This window comes from Anomaloglossus baeobatrachus, chromosome 3 (genome assembly GCF_048569485.1).
Source record: "Anomaloglossus baeobatrachus isolate aAnoBae1 chromosome 3, aAnoBae1.hap1, whole genome shotgun sequence".
NCBI lineage: Eukaryota > Metazoa > Chordata > Amphibia > Anura > Aromobatidae > Anomaloglossus > Anomaloglossus baeobatrachus.
Genome location: NC_134355.1, coordinates 236,723,023 through 236,747,111, shown reverse-complemented (window position 1 = coordinate 236,747,111; position 24,089 = coordinate 236,723,023). Strand labels below are relative to the sequence as shown.

Below are 24,089 nucleotides of genomic sequence, written 5' to 3'. Positions count from 1 at the left end.
ACGTATCAATCCTTTCAAGATGGACGTACTCCCACGGTTCCTATATGTTTTTCAGGCGGTTCCCTTGGCGCAACCCGCTAGCTTTTTCCGCACACTCAAATCGGCTTTGATTAAGTTTGTATGGGGACACTCGAGGGCGAGAATAAAATATCATACCCTAACCAGACCCATCGACAGGGGAGGGGCTGGACTACCAGATCTCCGCAGATACCACCAGGCTACTCTATTAATGCGCATGTTCGACTGGCACTTTTTTGCCAATCATAAGAAATGGGTAGCATTAGAACAAGGGGGAGCGCAGGTTCCCCTGAGGTATCTACCTTGGCTGGAGTCACGAGAGGGAGTGAAGTTGCCTACGGCTGACTTCTTGGCAAAGGCCACACTAAAAGAATGGGATCGGACCCGACAAAAAAGCTCATTGTCTGGTCCTCTACTTCTGCTCATCCCGATCTTTTCCAACCCGGAATTTGCTCCGGGATTTGCCCGTTCCACCTTTCTGCGCTGGGAAATGGAAGATGATGTTAGGATTTACCATGTACTAAAAGGACATGACATTATGTCCTTTGGGGATCTCCAGGGTCTGGACCCCCCCCCCCTCCCGTTTATTATCATGGATAGAGTACAGACAGTTATACTCATTTGTAAGCAATAGATTGAGAAAATGGAAACATTTACCCAACCTTTCTCTGACATCATTTGAAGGGTTGTTCATGCAAAAATCCCCACCATCTCACTTCATTTCATTAATTTACAAATTATTGAGTCAGGCGGCCCCAGAGGCAGATGCGGATCCAAACTTCATGTCACAATGGGAGATAGACCTGGGCACCACCTTTTCTGAGGAAGAAAAACAGAAAGCATATCTGTTTACCCATAAGTTGGCCACAGCAGGCTATGCGAAAGAAAAGAATTATAAAATCTTATCAAGATGGTACCTATACCCAGTGAAGCTGCATAGGATTTTCCCCTCTGTGTCTGAGCTGTATTGGCGGTGTGGAAGGTCTCCGGGGACAATGCTACATATTTGGTGGGACTGCCCGCTGATTAAACCCTTCTGGCTAGAGATGTTTCGGACATCTATATACCATGTTTCGGACATATACCATAATTTCTGTAGAGAGGGTGTTGCCCTCCCCACAGATCTCTTTGCTGTCCATGTTGCCCGGCTCAATTAAGACACAAAAAGGAGACTTACTTAGATTCTGTCTCTCGGCAGCCCGCTCGGTGGTGCTTAGACACTGGCGGAAGACAACGTCTCCTTCCATGCAAGAATGGCAGCAGGAACTCTCCTCCATATGTTATATGGAGGAGCTTTCCGCGAAGGCGACAGAGGACAGCGAAAGATTCTTAAAGATTTGGCAACCATGGATCCTATTCAAAGGGACAAATGTGTATAGAGAACTGTTTGGTCCTTGAATAGATGGGGAATACTTGCCGGGCCTAGTTGTTCCAACAGCCGCACCTAGGGGAACATGGACATCCCTTCCCCTTGGACTTTCCCACCTTCCCCCTCCATCTTCCTCCCCTCTCTATGTTGTGTTCTTTTCTCCTTTTTCTACCACCCTGCTCCCTGGCTTTAAGTTACATTCTTAGTGCCTAATGTTCGAGTTTATGAGTTAGGTGGTTCTGTAGATTCCCTCTCATTTTGGTATTGAAATAATACCCTATCCTAAGTAAACAGAGGGAGTAGAGTCAAATAAATGTTGATAGGTGGGGGGGACAACATTTGTATTTTACAGGGCATGAGATATGCTTGTTCTCTTCCTTTCTCCCCTTCCCTCTGTTTTTGCCTCTTGCTACTTTCAAGAAAAATATATGTCTACATGATTCATTTCTATACTAAGGAATTGATTTGTTGGTCAAATTTGTATGTGATATTCGAATCCATGCTTTTTTCCTTGTTTATTGTATTGCATATTTCTTAATAAACAAAGATTATACATAAATATACCTGGAACAATACTTACGGGTAGCAGTTACCCCCTCCCCTCTCTTGTTTTTCTATCCTATCTTTTATTTGGCAAGTGACTGCTAAAATGGCAGCTGCTTATAAAAAGCATGAGAAAGCTGTGCTGATCCAAATGTGTGAGGAGCGAGGCCTCAATGGGTCCAACAAGACCAAAGAGATGCTAATCTGTGCCTTGGAGAATGATCTCAAAGACCAGCGCGATGTGGCCCAAGAGCAAAGGACCAGCGAAGCACCAGGAGACCTTGACACGGACCTAGCTCCAGGACGGTCTGCAGAACTGTCTGATTCCGGGGGTCTGGCAGCAACACCAGCTCCTGGAGTGGAATGGACTCTTACTTGCCGATGATTCTGCAGCAGCTGGGAGAATGTGACTTTCAAACGCAGCTACAGTTTGTGCTAAAAGAACGCCAAGCAGAGCGTGAGTTTGCTGAGCGCCAGGCCCAGCGAGAGGCTGAGAGAGCAGAGCGAGAGGCTGAGAGAGCCGAGCGTCAAGCCCAGAGATTCCATGAATTGAAGGTCCTCCGAGCCCGTCAGCAGACATTCTCCTCACTGAACGATGAGTCCAGTAATGCCAGCAGCTTTAAGCCCCGACCGGAGCACTTTCCTGTGATGGAAAAGGACGGGGATTTTGACACCTTTCTGAGGGGATTTGAAAAGACTTGCTTGCAGTACCAGTTGCCCCCAGCACAATGGGCACGATACTTAACCCCAGGGCTGCGAGGCAAGGCCCTGGAGGCGTTTGCCAGTCTCCCTCAAGAGCAGAGTGGAGACTATGGTGCCATAAAGCAGGTCCTAATACGGAAGTATCAGCTGACTCCAGAGATGTACCGCAAAAAGTTCCGGACCCTCCAACGTGGACCACACAACAGCAACAGAGACTTTGTGGATGGGCCTCGAACCAACTTTAACCAATGGGCCCAAGGACTGTCTGCCACAACTGGTGAGCAGATAAAGGACATGATGGTAAAGGACCAATTCCTACACGTGTCTCCTGTGTACATGCGACAGTTCGTGATGGACCGGGAACCAAAGGATGCGAATACAGCAGCACAGATTGCTGACACCTATGAGGTCAACCGTGCATCGGGTTTGCGAAAGCCATGCACCGCCAGCTGGAAAGAGGGTAAGATGACAACTACGACCACCTCTGCCCCTACCAGCTGACCTCCCATATGTTCTGTGTCATCCACCAGTGCCCGGCCCACCTCTGACACTCGCAGGTGTTTTTCCTGCAACCAGCCTGGACAACTCAGCTCCGCTTGCCCAGAGAGGCAGAAGAGGAACCCCACATCCAAGGCCCAAGGGCCTAGTGCAGCTGTCTTTTTGGTGTTGGAGGCGAGTGGTAGGGCCTGCGAAAACCAACACTCTGTCACCATGGGCAGAACCCCCATTGTGGGGCTCAAAGACACTGGAGCCGACCGAACCCTGATCCACCCCGAACTGGTGCCTTCTGAAAACTTTATCCCAGGAAAACTCCTGACTGTCACTGGGGTTGGGGGTGTTCGCCAATCTTTCCCAATGGCCCAGGTTTCCCTCGACTGGGGTGCTGGGAGAGGGTGGAGGGAAGTGGGGGTGTCCAAACATCTATCAACCAATGTTTTATTGGGAACTGATCTGGGACGATAGGTTGCACAATTTCTCCCTGATGATCCTCTCCAATCCAATAAGTCATGTGATGCAAGCGCTGTTAAGTCATGTGACCCAAATGTGGATATCCAGAACGCGATTACAAATGTTGTGCATGGTAATTAAGTGGAGGTTTGTACAGGGGAACTCAGCCATGCCATGCTACAGGGTGACGTGGCTGAGGACGACCCCAAGGTAGTAAGTGAATAGCAGTAGAAAGGAAGAAAGGATCTGGCACGAATTCCTCTTAAGATAAAACAATCTTGATCTTTATTGAATTATTAAAAGTAGCATGAAGACCGAGGGCAAGATACTGTATTAGTACATAGGAGTACTTAATTCATTTCGGACTTCGAGTATAAAAGCAACAGAGTCCTTAATCATAAGTGTCCTATGCTAGACAAAAAGCTGCTAATATAGACTGATCCACAAACCAAGGACAGGGTTGGGGCTGAGGTGCCATAATTGCAAAAAAGGGGGGCAGGTGTGTTGGACATTCGGAGGGCTGACAAAGGGGGTTCGGTGGTTGTACTGGACAGTACATTATATGAAAGAGAAGTAAACTCCATTTTATGTGCTAGTTCCACTTATAGACGCCTGCCCCATGATCCAACATCGACTTTCTTCTCTAAGTTACAGGAAATTCTGTCACAGGGTTTGGAGTGGGCAATTATCAATAAAAAAAACTTATGAATATCTTCTTGTTGATATGCCCGTGTGCCCTATTTTTCAGGGGCTTCCCAAAACACATAAGGATACCATCCCCCCCACCCCCCGAGGCCTATAGTCGCCAGCACTGGCTCTTTAACCAGTAATTTAAGTGACTGGCTAGACCACATTATTCAACCGCTCATGAGACGCACCACGGGCTACATTAAAGATACTAAGAGCCTATTGCAGAATTTGGACAAAATGACTTGGACTGAACACTCTTTTTGGATAACCAGCGATGTCATATCGTTATACCCTAGCATACCGCATGAGGAGACATTGCAAGCCCTTTATTTCCACCTACAAAAGTTGTAAAATAGTGAGTTTATGGAGATTTGATTCATAAACTTGAATACATACATTCATATAATGTGTGTATTTCGCCCATCCCTTTAAGAGATCCTGTGAGTTGAAATTACTAACCAAAGTCTTTGACATGGTAGAACCAAAGCCATCTGACATTGTTCATCAAAGCTGACAGCGTAGTGCTATATTCTATCTGGAATTTGAGCAAAGATCTGAAATTAGCATTGAGAGTCTTCTTAGTGTTACACTAAGGTCAAAGGGTCAGCGAGCTTCAAAAGGGTTCTATATATTTTACATTCTATGGTAAAGTGGTTTAGTTTTACAAGTCTCCACTGCGCAGGACACTTATTCTGCAAATTATGAATCACGTGATAGGACATAATGCTTAACTAAAAATGATAGTTAGTTCTTGTAAGACCATGTAAAGAGATAAGGAGAATCAGGGGGTGGGGTTTGAATTATAAAAGCAGACCACACTTCAAAGGGTGAGAAGAAGAAGAAGAGGTAGAATGGGACAATTCAACCAGACGATCCAGAGAGACGACAGCTTATCATAACATCACAGCTATGTAAGACAAATGAACTCTTTTTCTCTATCTTCTTATTTCTCTTCACTAACTAAAGACAAGAAGTTACTTTTCTGTAATGACTTTAACTTCTATTGAATAAATCCACATATGTTTTTGCACCTATTTCGCTCCAATCATTAATATACTGGCTTAGCATATGTCACGTCAACTGTAGTTTTTAACATATTTGGCGAGCATCAGCCTGAATGATTGAGAGGCACAGCTGTTTTTTGTGCATGGTGATTTTTTTTTTCACACTGCCTTTTGCTGCGGGACCTTTTTTTCTTACGTCATTCCCTGCCTTTTGTCCGAGAAGGGGGGTCAGTGAGTAAAATCTCTGTCAAAGACTGCAGGCAAAGAGGTTACACTGTGTCTACATCACGGAACCTTGGAGAGGTTTGACGTGACAAGCTGCACGGAGGTCGTATGTGTCAGGCCTTGACGGACATCTGAGGACTTCCAATCCAGGAGATCCCTAGGGTAATCCTTTTAGGACACAGAGGACCATCGACCCATAGACGATTGGAGCCATTCCAGGACGATCGACCCATAGACGATTGGAGTCATTCCAGGACAATGCATCACATATTGGTGAGATATGGATTTCATTCATGATTATTCTAGAAAAAGTAATGTAGGGTATTCTTTTGACCATACACATACTGACGCACAGTTATGGTCAAATCTGTACCGGCAATGTGAAATTGAGAATGCTAAGTTAGATAAGAAGTTTTTTACTGTGAAACGATTACAGAAAAAGATACAGAATGTATTGGGTATGGTTTACACTTACAACTCCATGGTGGGTGGGGCACAGCCATATGCACACACCATCTGCATGGTGACTGATACACCCAATACAACAGATACACCCAATACAACAGATACACACATCACAGATGCAGAAACAACAGATTGTCCAAATTGTTCAATATTAGCAGAACATATTGAACATCTGGAGGATCAGTTGGAAACAAGAGCAGATTTAATATAAAAATTACGGAAAGATATTAAATATGTATCTGTTAATACGAGACAGAACACGAAAGATGCTTCCGCATCACCTGCCTCAGGTTCCGACATACCGGAACGGCTGGACGCAGCTGAGGACGAGAGTCTAAATGAGGAGGGACTGCGGAAAAAGAAGTTACATGATAAGGCAGCCTGTCTTAACATTAAAATCCATGACCAATTAATGAAAATCATTAAAGACATACCCAAATATGATGATAAAATGGACGCCTTTCATAATGCGGACATTTTTGAGTCACATTCTGATAAATATAATCTGACGAATGAACAGAGAAATAAGATATTCAGGGTATGGCTTCCCTCCCACATGGCAAAAAGGTTACAAGCAACACCTAGGCCAAACGAACACGATGACCTGATCCATGACACAAAGGAAGATAGGCTGAGACAGTTAATTCTTTTTACCACAGGAGAGTCTACCCCAACAGTCGAATTGTTAGAAAACCTTAAGACACACATACAGGAGGATCCATTCGTATTTTTAGTGAAATTCGAACAAGGGTATCGTTTGATAATGGAAATCGGACCTGATCAAGAACCGACTTCCATGGTCAAGGCCTTTGTTAAAAAGTTTAAATATTTGGACCCTGCTTCATTCGAAATTGCTTCTAGGATGGACAATCTACAAGAGGCGACGTCATTTATTGATAGAATACGTAGACGAATGAAGCAAAATCAGGTAAAGTCAAAAATAGCCATGATAGAGGGGACCACTGACACATTAGTATCCCAGGAAAAACAGACCAAAAACAAAAGACCGGTGTTGAATTCTAAAAACAAGAATTCAGGGGGAGGTAACAGAAAGAGCAATATACATTGCTACTACTGTGGCCTACCCGGACATCTGAAGTGGGAATGCAAGAAATTCCTGAGGGCGGGAGCTGAGGAAAGGCTGGGTAAAGAAAATGGACTGATGCCAAACACATCCAGTGCGCCTCCCCCATCTTCAGCACCTCCACCTTCATACACGCCCACTCATACTGACAACAGAAATAACCAATCACCATATGCACCTCTGACCAGACAAATAAGGGAAATGACCATACAGGGATTGGATGGAAGGAGCAAGACACCTGCTGCTCTTCTCCCTTCTCCATCATCCTGACTAGCAAAGCCGGTGCCCAGGCTCCATCCACTGGAATTTGTTACTCGAGTTTCAATGGATAGCTGTGGTCGACCATTTTTAAAGGTAAATCTTGAAGGTCAGAAAGTAACATTTCTCCTTGATACAGGTGCACAATTGAGTGTCACAAATGTTGATTTACATTTAAAGCCAGATTCCCCTGTATGTACAATTGTTGGTTTCAGTGGTAAAAATGGAACAAAGGTGACATTAGCGCAGGATGTTTCTTTGGAAATACCTGTTTTTTTTAAAACGAAAATGGATATTTGGTGTTGTCAGGATACTGAGAATATAATTGGCACTGATTTTATGGAAAAGCATGGCTGGATTATTGATTTGGGTAACAAAACAGTTTGGAAAGACTCTAACGGTTCTAAGGCGGTACTTATTGATCCAAATGAATATAGTCATGTCGGGACCATTTGTTTGACCGATGTAGTGTCAGCAGATCATTTGTGGCCTGAAACTGGTGGTGATGAAGTATTGACTGAGATAGTACAGCGGTTTCCTTCTTTATGGGCTCAGTACAGAAATGAGGTTGGGACTATGAAGGATGTTGTTGTTAAAATTGAAGGCCGAGATCTGCCTCCACAGCGTCAGTATAAGTTGCCTCCAGAGTCAGTTGCTCCGATGTCTAAAATTATTCAGGAATTGTTGGCTCAAGGTGTGATACGTAAGGCAAATTCTGTTTGTAACAATCCATTGTGGTGTGTTCTGAAAAGCGATGGTAGCTATCGGACGTTGTTGGACTTGAGGATGTTCAATAAGTTTACTCCCAATGTTGCACCGATTGTAGCTGATACACATGACATGATGTCGAGATTGAATGCAAAGGCAAAGTATTTCTCAGTATTGGATATCAGTAATGGTTTCTTCAGTATACCGATTGAGAAAAGTTGTCAATATAGGCTTGCATTTAACCACCTGGATCAACAATTTGTATGTTGTAGGCTTCCTCAAGGTGCTAGTATGTCGCCAAGCATTTTTCATCAGGCGCCAGCAAACGTTTTGTCGAAATTTTCTCGTCCGGAATGTTTATTGCAATACGTGGACGATATATTGCTGAGTACAGAGGACAAGGAGTTGCACATGACTACTTGCAGAATTGTTTGAGCTGCTGCATGATGCAGGTTTAAAACTGAATACCAAAAAGGTCAAGCTGATGCAGACTGAGGTCAGGTTTTTAGGAGTTCTGCTAAATCCAGGTACACGGCGACCCCTACAGGACAGAATTGAGGCAATCGCATCCCTTCCAATTCCGACATCACACAAGGCACTAAGACATTTTTTAGGACTTGTAAATTACTCAAGGGATTTCATTGAAAATTTTGCTGACAAAGCCAGACCTTTGTATGATCTTTTAAAAGGTGATAATGATGCTTTTTTTGGTCCCTGGGGTGTCGAACAGGAAAAAGCCTTCACACAATTAGCCTGTCTTCTTCATTGTGAGCGTGAGTGAGCAAAGTGTGAGCAAAAGTAAGTGTGAGTAGAATTGTTTGTATTTAGTTGTTTAATTACTTAACATTTGTTTAGTGCTATCCCCATTAGAAAATGTGCTCCACTATTGCTAATGCGATCCAGTGTACATCTTGTCTCATGTATGCAGTCCTTGAAAAGCCGTTCGAGGGTGCATACTGTTGTTCGAGATGTGAGCAAGTTGCACATTTGGAAGCCCAATTACTGGATCTAAATGAGCAGCTGGCAACTCTGAGATGCATTAGCAATATGGAAAGGAGTCTGCTGCTCACTGAGCAGCAGCTTGCTGGGTCAGATGTGGGGGAGGATCGTAGTAGGGAGCGGCAGGATGGTGAGGTAGGTAGCTGGGTGACAGTTAGAAAGGGGGGTAAAGGGAAAAGTGCTAGGAAGGCTAGTCCTGAACTGACACACCCCAATAGGTTTGCAAACTTGGCAGATGAGGTGGATGTCATTACAGGGGTAGCATTGCTACAGCAAGGCATGACCTCTGAACACCAGAGGAGTGTCTGCTACAGTAAGGGGGGGAATAGGAGTGCAGGGCAGGCAAGACAGGTACTGGTAGTGGGGGACTCAATTATTAGGGGGACAGATAGGGCAATCTGTCACAAAGACAGGGATCGCCGAACAGTGTGTTGTCTTCCTGGCGCTCGAGTTCGGCACATCGCTGATCGGGTTGACAGATTACTGGGAGGGGCTGGGGAGGACCCAGCGGTCATTGTACACATTGTCATTTGTGCCAAAGTTAGAGGTAGGTGGAAGGTCCTTAAAGATGATTTCAGGGAATTAGGTTGTAAGCTTAAAGCATGGACCTCAAAGGTGGTATTTTCGGAAATACTACCTGTGCCACGAGCCACACCAGAGAGGCAAAGAGAGATCAGGGAGGTTAACAGGTGGCTCAGGAATTGGTGTAGGAAAGAGGGTTTTGGGTTCCTGGAGAATTGGGCCGACTTTTCAGTTGGCTACAGATTCTATGCTAGGGATGGGCTGCATCTTAATGGGGAAGGTGCAGCTCTGCTGGGGCAGAAAATGGCTAGAAGGTTGGAGGAGTGTTTAAACTAGGAATGGGGGGCGAGGGTATTCACTTTATAGAAGGGGAATGTAGTGCAGATAGTGACCAGGGCACAAGTAATTAAATTGGGGGTGGTACGGGGGGAAGGGTTAGGACAGTTAATACAGTAAGCAAGAATACAGGTACAGAGTCATACGTAACGTGCATGTACACTAATGCCCGAAGCCTCACAAATAAGGTGGAGGAATTAGAATTAATATTGTTGGAAGAAAATTATGATATAGTGGGGATATCAGAGACATGGCTGGATGAGAGCTATGACTGGGCTGTTAATTTACAGGGTTATAGCCTATTCAGGAATGACCGTACAAATAAGCGAGGGGGAGGTGTTACGAGGGGGACCCGGGGAAGCGTGCCAAGATGGGAAATGGACTGCTTCCGCCGGTCAAGGTCCACTGTGCGGTGTAAGGGACCGCCGCTATGGTGGGTGAAGAGTGAGCGGGTTGCTGCTAGCGATCATCTGGAATGTCACAGACGATCTATGTACACCGATCTGCCCTAACCCGTGAGGGTTGTATGGCACAGATCTCACGGCTCGGTGTACCTGTTGCACGGGGAAGCACAGAGGTGCCCACGCACGTGTGCCAGTGGAAGTCACGAGAATATGGCACGAGGGTAGCACAGAGGTGCCCACGCACGTGTGCTTTCAATAACCAGGTGAGTCCAATGGAGACTTGAGGAGCTCACCTGGGACAGGAACACGGCCTGTTGACGGGGGTACTGCCGGAGCAGCAAGGCAGGAACACGGCCTGCAAACGAGGTACTGCCGGAGCAGCAAGGGCCAAGCCCACAAGAGACAGTAATGCCTGAGCAGTGGCGTGGCAGCACGCTGCCAGACATCCAAACATAGAAGGACGGTCGCGCGCCGCCATGATGGCAGGGGGAGCTTTTAAGGAGGTGCAGCTCCACCCGAGGGCGGGCGCGAGGCGGAGATGACGGACTTGACCCAATCAGGGTCCACGACGTCCCAGCCTGGCCAGTCAGGATTCACCACGTCACCAGCCTTGTCATCAAGCCGTGTGATGTCAGTGAGCGAATCAGGACCCACCACGCATTGCACATGCTCACCCTCCTGCCTCTGGGAAATAGAGGCGGGATCCTCGGTCTCACAATGTGGAGAGATAACGGGAATCTCACTGCTTCCCTGAGCAGTAAACCTCTGCACATTGCGCAGCCTCGCAGACCTTCGGGGCCGCTGAGCAGGAGAGTCTGCGGCAGGCCAGGAATGGGAGACCGCTTCACTCCTTGTAACAGGAGAACCACTAGGTGTCACCCTTCTGCTGCCTCTCTGAGAAGGTATCTCCTGCACACTGCGCAGTCTGGCAGACCTTCGGCGCTGCTGAGCAGGAGTGCTTGTGGCAGGCAAGGAATGGGAGACTGCCTCAGTCCTTGCCTCAGGAGAGCCACGAGATGTAACATTACCCCCCCGTCTAGGCCCCCCCCCCCCCTGTCCGTGCTCGAAGGCCGCTATCAAACCCGGGGCGCGGATATGATCCTCCAACTCCCAAGATCTATGCTCCGGACCACGGCCGGCCCACTCCACGAGGTAGTACCTCTTGCCCTGTATGACTTTTGTCTCCACAAGTTTTGCCACCTCAGGGTCGTCGGACGGGGAGTCGGTTTGAGCCGGCAGGGACCCCGAGAATTTATTAAGTCGTACGGGTTTCAGGAGGGACACGTGAAAGGTGTTGGCTATAGCCCAGCGTGGAGGGAGCTGGAGTCGATATGCCACTGGGTTTACCTGCTGTAGTACTTTAAACGGACCCAGATACCTAGGGGCGAATTTGGCTGCCTGTACCCGTAGGTTAACATTCTTAGAGGACAGCCATACTAGGTCACCAGGGGCGAAGGATGGTGCAGGGCGGCGGCGAACATCAGCCGTTGTCACCATCCGGTCTTTAGCCCTTTTAAGAGCCTCTTGGGTGTCATCCCAGATCTCCCGGGCCTTGGTCGCCCAATCCTCCACTCTAGTATCGGGTGACGTAATGGGCATCGGAACCGGGATTCTGGGATGTTGTCCGTTATTGAGTAGGAACGGAGTCTGGCCAGAGGATTCATGGACCGAATTGTTAATGGCAAATTCGGCCCAAGGAAGGAGGTTAGCCCAGTTGTCGTGGTGCGCGGATATAAAATAGCGGAGGTAAGTTACCAAGGTCTGATTAGTCCTCTCCACTAGTCCATTGGTCTCGGGATGGTATGCGGAGGAGATGTTCAGCTCTATCTGCAGGAGCTTACAGAGCTCTCTCCAGAAGCGAGACGCGAACTGGGGACCCCGGTCGCTCACCACCTTGTCAGGCATGCCATGCAACCTAAATACATGCCGAATGAACAAGGTGGCGAGAGCACGTGACGTCGGGAGTCGTGGGAGAAGCACCAAGTGGACCATTTTAGAGAAGTGGTCCGTGATGACCCATACGACCCTGTGCCCTGCTGACTTGGGCAGATCTCCCAGGAAGTCCATCCCCACCACTTCCCAGGGACGATCCGGCACTGGCAGTGGGTGAAGAAGACCTGCCGGTCTCTGCCGGGACGGCTTATTCCGAGCACACGACATACAGGCTCCCACATATTCCTGTATGTCCTGGGGTAGTCTCGGCCACCAATAATGCCTGGTCACCAGGTCTCTGGTCCTTTTGACCCCGAAGTGACCCCCGACCTTGGAGGCATGGGCCCACGATAGCACCTCGTTCCGTAGTTCAGGGGGAACGAGGGTTTTGCCAGGTGGCACCTGGTCCAAAGAAGTGGGAGTGACCATCCTCAAGCTGTCCGGGGGTAGTATAAGACGAGGCTCCTCCTCGTCCTCCTCCAACACAACCATACAACGTGACAAGGCATCGGCCCGTACGTTCTTCTCACCGGCCAGGTGGCGGATAATAAAGCGGAACCGGGAGAAGAATAAAGACCAACGGGCCTGCCTTGGGTTCAGGCGTTGTGCTGTCTGGAGGTATGTGAGGTTTTTGTGGTCAGAAAAAACCTCAAATGGATGCTTCGCACCCTCCAGGAGATGCCGCCATTCCTGGAATGCTAGTTTCATCGCCAGTAACTCCCTATCCCCTATGGAGTAGTTCCTCTCGGCCGGAGAAAAGGTCTTGGAGAAAAAGAAACACGGATGTTTCCTTCCTCCTTCGTTTTTCTGGTACAGGACTGCACCTGCACCGACCGAAGAGGCGTCTACCTCCAGTAGGAAGGGTTTGGAGATGTCTGGACGATGAAGGATGGGAGCTCTGGAGAAGTGAGTTTTGAGAGTGTGAAATGCCTCTACCGTTTCCCGTGTCCATGCTTTGGGATTAGCGCCCTTGCGGGTAAGGGCAATGATGGGTGCTGCCACCGTCGAGAAGTTGGGAATGAACTGGCGATAATAATTGATAAACCCCAAGAATCGCTGGATCGCCTTCAGCGAGCGGGGCTCAGGCCAGTTCATCACTGTCTCCAACTTCCCCGGATCCATTGCTAACCCCTGACTGGACACTATGTACCCCAGGAACGGCAAGGATTCCTGTTCAAAAACGCACTTTTCCAGCTTAGCATATAACGAATGGGTGCGGAGCCTCTTAAGTACTCGGATGACATCCCTCCGATGGGTGGTAAGATCGGGGGAGAAGATAAGAATGTCATCCAGGTATGCAACCACGGAAAGATACAAATCCCGGAAAATGTCATTCACAAAGTCTTGAAATACGGCGGGGGCATTGCAGAGTCCGAAGGGCATTACTAGATACTCGTAGTGACCGTCCCTGGTGTTAAAGGCGGTCTTCCACTCATCGCCCTTTCGGACTCGCACTAGATTATACGCCCCGCGTAGATCCAGCTTTGTGAAGACCTTTGCCCCGCGGAATCGATCAAATAGCTCAGTAATGAGGGGCAAAGGGTATTTGTTCTTGATTGTGATTGCATTTAATCCCCTGTAATCGATACAGGGGCGCAGATCCCCTTCCTTCTTCTGCACAAAAAAGAACCCTGCACCAGCCGGTGAAATAGACTTGCGAATGAACCCCTTCGCCAGGCTGTCCTGAATATATTTGGACATAGCCTCCGTCTCTGGAGCAGAGAGTGGATACACTCTGCCCCTAGGGGGCTCGGAGCCTGGCTTCAGGTCTATTCGGCAATCATATGGCCGGTGGGGAGGAAGAGTATCTGCGGCCCTTTTGGAAAAGACATCCCTGTAGGCCTCATAAGGTGTCGGTAAACCCGGCCCCTCAGTATTTCCTGAGGACCCAACCAACCTAATGGTAGCGGGTGGTTCGGAAGTCACGAGGTGCTCTCTACAGGATCCTGCCCAGGATGAGATCTCCCCTCTTGCCCAGTTGAGTATAGGAGCATGCTGTCTCAACCAAGGAAGGCCCAGTAGGATCTCATCCGTCCCCCCTGGAAGCACCAGGAAGGACACCTGCTCATGGTGTCCCGGTGGTACATCCATCCTGAGAGGGATGGTGATCTGGGTGATAGGATCGAGTAGTATGGACCCGTCGACTACCCGGACCCTGAGTGGCTTGGGCAACAGAACCAGGGGAACTGAGTATCGGGTTGCCAGGGAGGTCGAGATGAAATTGCCTTCAGCGCCTGAGTCCAAGCAAGCCAGGGCAGAGAAGAGAGTAGTGCCGAACTGCAACTGGGCGCTGATAGTCAACCTAGAGGGAGAAGTAGCGTCTAGAGTCGCCCCTCTGATAGAAACTAGACGCTGTCTTTTCCCGACGGTTTGGGACATAGGGTAGCTATGTGTCCCCTCTGCCCACAGGAAAAGCAGATGACACAAGACCGAGAACCTGGGGCAGAGGAGACCACCTTGGACACCTCCATTGACTCCACGGAGTCGCCTACAGGACTGGCTGGGGGACCTGTCTGATGGAAGACGGGAGTCAGACGCTTTTTAGGCCGAGAAGACGTGGGTGCTGAAGAGACCTCGAGCCTTCGCTCCGCCTGGCGGATGTCTATGCGAGAGGCAACCTGAATCAAGGACTCTAAAGTGGCAGGCACCTCACGTGTGGCCAGTGCGTCTTTGACAAACCCTGCCAGGCCCTCCCAAAACACAGGGACAAGGACCTTATCCGGCCAGTCCAGCTCTGCGGCCAGTGTCCTAAAGTGTACAGCAAAGTCCCCGACTGAAGCAGACCCTTGCCGAAGTCGTAGGAGGCGCAGCGCGGAATCGTGGGTGACTTGAGGCCCGAGGAACACCATTCTCATGGCCCCAAGATAAGCTGCTAAGTTATTCACCACACGATCTCCGCGCTCCCACAACGGCGTGGACCACTTCAGCGCTCTCCCTGTGAGCAGGGACTGGACGAAGGCTACCTTCGCCTTCTCGGTAGCGTAAAGAGTCGCGGACAGCTCTAAGTAGGTGGTAACCTGGTTTATAAAACCACGGCACTCAGAGCTGTTGCCGCTAAAGCGCTCTGGAAGCGCAAGGCGAGGAGACCTTCCGCCCAATAGCACAGCCTGGGTAGCCGCCTGGGTGGCGACTGTCGTCAGAGTAGTCTTATCGGAGGAAGACTGCTCCACTGCTGCCAATTGTGACTCCAACTGCTGCACATAACGCAGCAACTGCTGCTGCTCTTCAGCCATAGCCAGACCTTTGGCGCGACCGTAATGTTACGAGGGGGACCCGGGGAAGCGTGCCAAGATGGGAAATGGACTGCTTCCGCCGGTCAAGGTCCACTGTGCGGTGTAAGGGACCGCCGCTATGGTGGGTGAAGAGTGAGCGGGTTGCTGCTAGCGATCATCTGGAATGTCACAGACGATCTATGTACACCGATCTGCCCTAACCCGTGAGGGTTGTATGGCACAGATCTCACGGCTCGGTGTACCTGTTGCACGGGGAAGCACAGAGGTGCCCACGCACGTGTGCCAGTGGAAGTCACGAGAATATGGCACGAGGGTAGCACAGAGGTGCCCACGCACGTGTGCTTTCAATAACCAGGTGAGTCCAATGGAGACTTGAGGAGCTCACCTGGGACAGGAACACGGCCTGTTGACGGGGGTACTGCCGGAGCAGCAAGGCAGGAACACGGCCTGCAAACGAGGTACTGCCGGAGCAGCAAGGGCCAAGCCCACAAGAGACAGTAATGCCTGAGCAGTGGCGTGGCAGCACGCTGCCAGACAACCAAACATAGAAGGACGGTCGCACGCCGCCATGATGGCAGGGGGAGCTTTTAAGGAGGTGCAGCTCCACCCGAGGGCGGGCGCGAGGCGGAGATGACGGACTTGACCCAATCAGGGTCCACGACGTCCCAGCCTGGCCAGTCAGGATTCACCACGTCACCAGCCTTGTCATCAAGCCGTGTGACGTCAGTGAGCGAATCAGGACCCACCACGCATTGCACATGCTCACCCTCCTGCCTCTGGGAAATAGAGGCGGGATCCTCGGTCTCACAATGTGGAGAGATAACGGGAATCTCACTGCTTCCCTGAGCAGTAAACCTCTGCACATTGCGCAGCCTCGCAGACCTTCAGGGCCGCTGAGCAGGAGAGTCTGCGGCAGGCCAGGAATGGGAGACCGCTTCACTCCTTGTAACAGGAGAACCACTAGGTGTCACCCTTCTGCTGCCTCTCTGAGAAGGTATCTCCTGCACACTGCGCAGTCTGGCAGACCTTCGGCGCTGCTGAGCAGGAGTGCTCGTGGCAGGCAAGGAATGGGAGACTGCCTCAGTCCTTGCCTCAGGAGAGCCACGAGATGTAACAGGGAGGTGTGTGTTTATATGTAAAATCATCCTTAAAACCCATCCTGCGTGACAACATATGTGAGGGTACTGAGAATGTAGAGTCCCTATGGGTGGAGATAAGGGGGGGCAGAATGAATAATAAAATACTGATAGGGGTGTGTTATAAGACGCCGAATATTATGGAAGAGGTAGAGAATCTCCTCATAAAGCAAATTGATAAAGCAGCGAGTCTCGGAGAGGTAATTATTATGGGGGACTTTAACTATCCTGATATAAATTGGGGAACAGAAACTTGCAGTTCCAGCAAAGGAAATAGATTTTTGATAACAATGAAAGATAATTACCTTTCACAAATGGTACAGGACCCCACAAGAGGGGGAGCACTACTAGACCTTGTACTAACCAATAGGCCAGACCGCATATCAAATATACAAGTTGGGGGTTACTTGGGGAATAGTGATCACAAAATAATACGTTTTCATGTATTCTTTAGTAAGATGTCTAGTAGAGGGGCTACAAGGACACTAAACTTCAGGAAAGCAAATTTTAAACGGTTGAGAGATGATCTTAGTGCAATAAACTGGGATGATGTACTAAGTAATAAAAGTACACAAAGCAAATGGGAGACTTTTATGAGCATCCTGAATAGGGCTTGTGCAGAAAATATACCCTATGGGAACAAACATGCTAGAAATAGGAGGAAACCCCTATGGCTAAATAGAGCTGTAAGGAAAGCAATAAAAGAAAAACAGAAAGCCTTAAAAGAATTAAAGAGAGTAGGTAGTGATGAGGCATTATATAATTATAGAAAATTAAATAAAATATGTAAAAAGCAAATTAAGTTAGCTAAGTTTGAGACAGAGAGACTCATTGCGAGAGAAAGTAAAAATAATCCTAAAATATTCTTTAACTACATAAACAGTAAAAAACTGAAAAGCGATAGTGTTGGCCCCCTTAAAAATAGTCTTGGTGAAATGGTGGAAGGGGATGAGGGTAAAGCCAACCTGCTGAATGACTTTTTTTCTACGGTTTTTATACAAGAAAATGCCATGGCAGATGACATGACCAGTGATACCATAAATTCACCCTTGAATATTACCTGCTTAACCCAGCAGGAAGTACGCCGCCGCCTCGAAATCACTAAGGTTGACAAATCTCCGGGCCTGGATGGCATACACCCCAGAGTACTACAGGAATTGAGTTCTGTGATAGATAGACCATTATTTTTAATCTTCTCAGATTCCTTAATAACAGGGTCGGTACCGCAGGACTGGCGCATAGCAAATGTGGTGCCAATATTCAAAAAGGGGACAAAAACTGAGCCGGGAAATTATAGGCCAGTAAGTTTAACCTCTACGGTTGGTAAAATCCTTGAGGGTTTCTTGAGAGATGCTATACTGGAGTATCTCAAGAAAAATAACCTTATGACAGAGTATCAACATGGGTTTATGAGGGATCGATCCTGTCAAACTAATTTGATCAGCTTCTATGAAGAGGTAAGTTCAAGTCTGGACCAGGGAAATGCAGTGGATGTTGTGTATATGGACTTTTCAAAAGCTTTTGATACGGTGCCACACAAAAGGTTGGTACATAAAATGAGAAAAATGGGGATAGGGGAAAATATGTGTAACTGGGTTAAAAACTGGCTCAGTGATAGGAAACAAAGGGTGGTTATTAATGGTACGTACTCGGACTGGGTCTCAGTCTCAGTTCATAGTGGGGTACCACAGGGGTCAGTATTGGGCCCGCTTCTTTTCAACATATTTATAAATGACCTTGTTGGGGGCATGCGGAGTAGAATTTCAATATTTGCAGATGATACTAAACTCTGCAGGGTAATCAATACAGAGGAGGATAATTTTATATTACAGGGAGATTTATGTAAATTGGAGGATTGGGCTGAGAAGTGGCAATTGAAGTTTAATGTAGATAAATGTAAGGTCATGCACTTGGGTAGAGGAAATAACATTTATGATTATGTACTTAATTGTAGAACACTGGGTAAAACAGACACAGAAAAAGACTTGGGTGTATGGGTGGATGGTAAACTTCACTTTAGTGGACAGTGTCAGGCAACTGCTGCCAGGGCTAATAAAATAATGGGATGTATTAAAAGAGGTATAAGTGTTCATGAAAAAAATATAGTTCTACCTCTGTACAAGTCACTAGTGCGACCGCACTTAGAATACTGTGTACAATTCTGGTCACCGATATATAAGAAGGACATAGCTGAACTGGAGAGGGTGCAGAGAAGAGCGACCAAGATTATTAGAGGAATGGGTGGGCTGCAATACCAAGACAGGTTATTAAACTTGGGGTTATTTAGTTTGGAAAAACGAAGGCTTAGGGGGGATCTAATCACAATGTATAAATATATGAGGGGACAGTACAGAGACCTTTCCAAAGATCTTTTTACACCTAGGCCTGCGACTGGAACACGGGGGCATCCGCTACGTCTTGAGGAAAGAAGGTTTAATCATAATCACAGACGAGGATTCTTTACTGTACGAGCAGTGAGACTATGGAACTCTCTGCCGCATGATGTTGTAATGAGTGATTCACTACTAACATTTAAGCAGAGCCTGGATGCCTTTCTTGAAAAATTTAATATTACCAGTTATGTATATTAGATTTTATGACAGGGTATTGATCCAGGGAACTAGTCTGATTGCCGGATGTGGAGTCAGGAAGGAAATTTTTCCCCATTGGAACTTGTTTGCCACATTGGGGTTTTTTTTGCCTTCCTCTGGATCAACATGTTAGGCTACGGGTTGAACTAGATGGACTTAGAGTCTCCCTTCAACCTTAAAAACTATGATACTATGATACTATGAATTGAAACATGATCTACAACACGCACCTGCATTAAGTATGGTGGAAAAGAACGCATCTTTTGCGCTTCAAGCACACACTTCAGAGACAAGCATCTCTGAGGTTTTGCTGCAGCTGCAAGGGGGGAATGGAGAATCTTGGGTTACTTCTCTAAGCTTCTCTCACCTGTTGAGAGGGGGTTTGAGGTGTGCGCAAGACACCTGGTGGGAGTGTATTTTGCGATAAAAATCACTCAACACTTCATTGGGTTCCAAAAGGTTATTCTCCAAACGCCACATTCCACACTGAAACTTCTCTTTGAGAAAAACATCCCAGGTGTGTCACATCAGAGGTTTGCCCATTGGTTGCTCTCATTGTCTCCAAATCAAATTAAGGTAGATTATAAGGCCAAATATGTTCTTCGAAAATTGATGCAGTATGAAGGACAAACCCATGATTGTCTACAAACGTTCCATGAACCAAGTCCATCTCTCTTCAGACGACAGTCGGAAGACGCACATGAACCTGTGTTTGTAGACGGTTCTAGATTTTTTCTGGAAGGACACTATCACACAGGATATGGAATTTTCTATTCCAAGCGAGGACAAGTGGTAAAACACAAGTTACCGAGTCATTTCTCAGCTCAAAGGGCAGAGATAGAAGCGGTAAGAATGGTCCTACAGCTGAATGAAGCTGATGATCAAACTCCAATGGTAATCTACAGTGATAGCTCCTATGTTGTCAGATCCCTAACCGATTATCTGCCTGTTTGGGAGAGGAGAGGCTATGTGGATTCCTCCAACAAGGCCTTGGTGCACAACGATACTCTAAAATCAATTTTTGAAATGGCATCTAGGGCCCCAAATAGATTTGCTATAGTGAAAGTCGCTGCACATAAAAGATCTGATGATGAGTTATCTGTAGGAAATGCAACCGCAGATGCTCTAGCCAAAGAAGCTGCCCTGACTGGAGAAGAAGTGTTTGACTCTGAACCCTCTGAGATTTCAGCGGTTCAAAGAGCAGACACGTACATACCTTCATTTGCAGAAGAACAGAGAAAAGATCCTTCTCTTGTTACTTCTCAGGATGATCCAAAGCCTCCTTTTATCTGTGAAAATGGGGTTTTGTGTCACAATTCAAATGGAGAATTGCGTCCCGTTGTACCAAAACATCTACAGGTAGAATTCACTCGATACAACCATGAGAGTTTAGGTCACTTGGGTCAACAGAAATTGTTAGTCATTCTCAAGGAGAAATTTTATTGGGAAAAAATGGACGAAACAGTTCAAAGTGTTGTACTATCATGTCTCATTTGTGCCCAAATAAATCCAAGACCTAAAGGACAGAAGCCACCACTTCTACGAATCGCACCTGATCCATGGTCTACACTGCAAATAGACTATATTGGTCCTTTACCCTCAGGTAAACATGGTCTCAGGTATGCATTGATCGTGGTAGATGTGTTCTCAAAATGGGTAGAAAAATTACCTGTTAGGAAAGATGATGCTTTGTCCACAGCAAGGGAATTGGTACAACATGTCTTTTGCACTTGGGGGATCCCAAGGATGATTACCTCCGATCGAGGAAGCCATTTCACAGGTAAAATAATGCAAACTGCTGGTGCTATTCTAGGGGCACGACAGCAATTTCATGTCCCCTATCATCCACAATCTGCGGGAATTGTGGAAAGAATGAATAGAACTATCAAATCCAGAATTGCAAAGATGCTTTTGGACAAAGGTAACACTTGGGTTGACAAGGTACCCTTCATACTCATGAGTATAAGAGGTTCAATCTCCTCTACAACTCAATTCATTCCGTTTGAGTTGATGACGGGAAGAAAAATGCCATTGTGGTTTCCACATGAGCCATTTTTATCCACTCCACAAAAAGATGCTATCTCAAGGTCCCAATGGTTGAGATCGCTACAGGAGAACCTGAAAGCGATTCTGCCATATGCGGCATCGAGAATGCAGAAAATGGAGCCACCCTATGAGTCCAAATTCAAGAAAAGTGCTCTAGTGATGATCAAAACCTTTCGCAAGAGTGGTCCATGGGAGTGTAATTGGGAAGGTCCGTTTGAAGTCCTTGAGACTATGGGACAAGTCATGATTCTCGTGCACCGAGTATCAAATGTGGTAAAAAAGACCCGAAAAACACAAAAAGTGTGGGTTCATGTTGATCAGTGCAAAATATTTGTAGCAAAATAAGGATACTGCATTTCTTTCCAGGAAGAAATGGATTCCTATGAGAACTGGAATAAGGAACCTAAAGACTGTGAAGGAAAGATGACATCAAGCCTTCCGGAAAAAGAACATTTTCCCAAGCTCAAGACAAACTTCTATGTGATGGGAACGACTTTCCTGCTGCTTTGCTTTATTTCCGTCATTGTCTACATGTTACATCAAGGAACAATCACCAATGATGTGAATGAGCGGACTAGAGAGATTCAACATTCACGAAGACCGAGAGGATCAGAGACACTGAACTTACTGATAGAGAACATCACAGATGATTCTGTGGAGATAACAGGGAATATCTGCATGGGATATGGAACAAAATGTTGCATTGAATTACATTTCGTACACGACACAGACATAATATTACATGCTATTGCAGGACCTAAAACTAGATTCACACAATTACAAGGAGAATATGTACACAATAATAAAACGGGTACATGGGAATGTTCTCCTACAGATGTACTATACTGGAACATAGAGATCAGAGGTGATGAACCTGCTGTATGGTCCGGTGATATTACAAATGACATGATTGTTAGGGGAAAGTTTGGAAGATCTAAAACAGAAATTTTGTTAAAAACTCAGGTTTTTGGGAAAATTCTGGATCCTTCTTTACTCTCCATTACAGAAGGAGATAAAGATTGGGTCAAAACATGGAATTTCCAGATAACACGGGATCCTGTACAAGTTCAGGTATCTGTAGTGTTTACTGTTACTAACACTATAGTTCCGGAAATAAGGGTTTCACCACAGACAGTACATAACAAAGAAAATACATTTCCTATAATGTTAAAATGTAACACAAGATTGAAATTGCCTTCTGAGTCTCTGATGACATGGACCAAGAATTCATCATTTTTGGGAAGTTTTTTAAACAGTCCAACTAATGTCATTCACAGAGGTCAGATTGGTAATATCAGATGGATGGATGATAATTTCATTTTTTCCATAGAAAATCCATCTTCCAGGGACTCTGGAATTTACCAGTGTTGCGTTGAAACAAAGACACATTACAGACATTGTAAAGACGTTAGTGTGAATATTTGGTCAGCAGCAGATAATGCATGCACAAACACAAGATTCATGCCATCTACTCCTTTTCAACTTAATCAATTTCAGTCTAAGTCCTTATTAAGGGATGGAGAATTTATGACAATGGTATGGACTTTCAATATGTCTCATTGGAAGATCTCTACCAGGTTTCCTCAGTGTCAATCACATCTCATAAATATGGAGATGGGGATAGAACAATGGTTTGGGAGAAGAACAACTCAGACTAGGAGTAAGAGAGGAGTGTTAGAAGGAATTCTGGGAGGAATTGGGACAGTGGGAAGTCTGACTAATGCCATGAATATACAGACACTTAAGTCAGATTTGGATAATATTGGTTTTATTGGAGGAAAAGGTGTAAAGATTCAGAAGAGTTTGAATCAACTTCTTGAAAAGATGGTTTTGAATACAGCTGCTGTACTAGGGTCTTCCGTGTCACATCTACAGGATGCTACATTAGCTCTCGTGGAAAGCACACACGAAACACAAGTAGCTAAAGCATGCCTGGAGATACAGGTAGAGTATTCTTCCAATCTAAAGTTGATTGCTCAGGCTTTACAGAGTGGAATTACTCCACTGGGAATACTGCGAAATTTACATGTAGAGTATGACTTTGCATTGAATCATACGGATTTGTGGGTAAATAAGTGGTTAGGATGTGAACGAAACATTTGTGTTGGCACATCGCTAATCCCAGTGACCGGAAGAGAGGGAACTATTGTTCCTGTTACAGTTTTGGGTATACCTGTGAGTAACACACAACAAGTGTTCTATCAACTGCAGTACACAGATTTTGCATTTGATGGAGTGAACACTGAACAAGTAGACATTTCTTCATGTTTACATTTTGTTTCTTATGGTAATGTGTCTACCTGGACAGGATAAGGTGATTTATCATTCATGTTTTCATAATCATTCCTCTTGTCATGCGAGAATAGAGACTGTACAGACAATACATGATCTGGTGACCCCAGTAAGTCCAAATAAGATTTGTTTCCAGGTCATGTCTGAGACAGAGATGGTTTCTGTTTTTTATTCTACTTGTGTACATAAGGAAAACCTACCTATGGGTTTGTATTGTATAGAAGGAAATGTGAGATCTCTTTCAAAGAAGGAAGTTTTAATATCACTTCTGTAGGAAAGAGAAACTTAACGGCATTTCCCATACAATTCAATTTATCACAAATAAATGATTTTCCTTGGGATATGTGGACAAGTGAAATAAAGAAAGATAAGGGTTTGTTAGATTTATTAACGAAACAGTTAAAGGAAGCAGAAATTATATTCAGGCATGAACAAGGTGAATTAAGTGATATTGAACACGAATGGAATGGAATGTCAGGTAGAACTTGGTGGAAAAGTTTTGGGAAATCGGTACATTCCTGGTCTCAGTCATCATTTCAGTCAGCGGTTGGAAATGTCTTATTTAATCCCATCATAATCATATT

The 24,089-nt window shown here is 46.3% G+C and overlaps 1 pseudogene; it reads left to right on the top strand.

Annotated features, from left to right (window-relative positions):
* The first annotated feature begins 2,578 nt into the window (after nt 1–2,578).
* Nucleotides 2,579–24,089, top strand: part of LOC142297204 (uncharacterized) — a 187,963-nt pseudogene continuing 166,452 nt past the window's right edge.